Below are 327 nucleotides of genomic sequence, written 5' to 3'. Positions count from 1 at the left end.
TTTTTAGCTGCTGCTTATCATTTTTGTATCTCTACTGAGATCCAGCCATTGTTTCCCACAGCATTGTTGTTTTCCAGTATTTTGCCTTTTAATCTATATATATATATATTCAGGGTGGGGTGTTTTACATTTGTCACTTCAACATGTAACTTCCACAAACGTAATAATTTGATCATGATGAAAGGTAGGGTTTGTTTAAATGTAATGGCAAAAACAAATCGTAATCAAATTTGCATCCCTTATATATTTCTTATAGTAGGTTGAGGTTGGTCATCTAGGCCAATTTCACATTTTAGTATTTTCGGAAAGAATAGCTATTGAAGAACG

The sequence above is a fragment of the Anneissia japonica genome, unplaced genomic scaffold (assembly GCF_011630105.1).
Source record: "Anneissia japonica isolate Jap-2015-1 unplaced genomic scaffold, ASM1163010v1 scaffold287864_len1152817_cov193, whole genome shotgun sequence".
Classification (NCBI taxonomy): Eukaryota; Metazoa; Echinodermata; class Crinoidea; order Comatulida; family Comatulidae; genus Anneissia; species Anneissia japonica.
The sequence above is the reverse complement of the archived record's forward strand: the minus strand, read 5'-3'. Positions refer to the sequence as shown.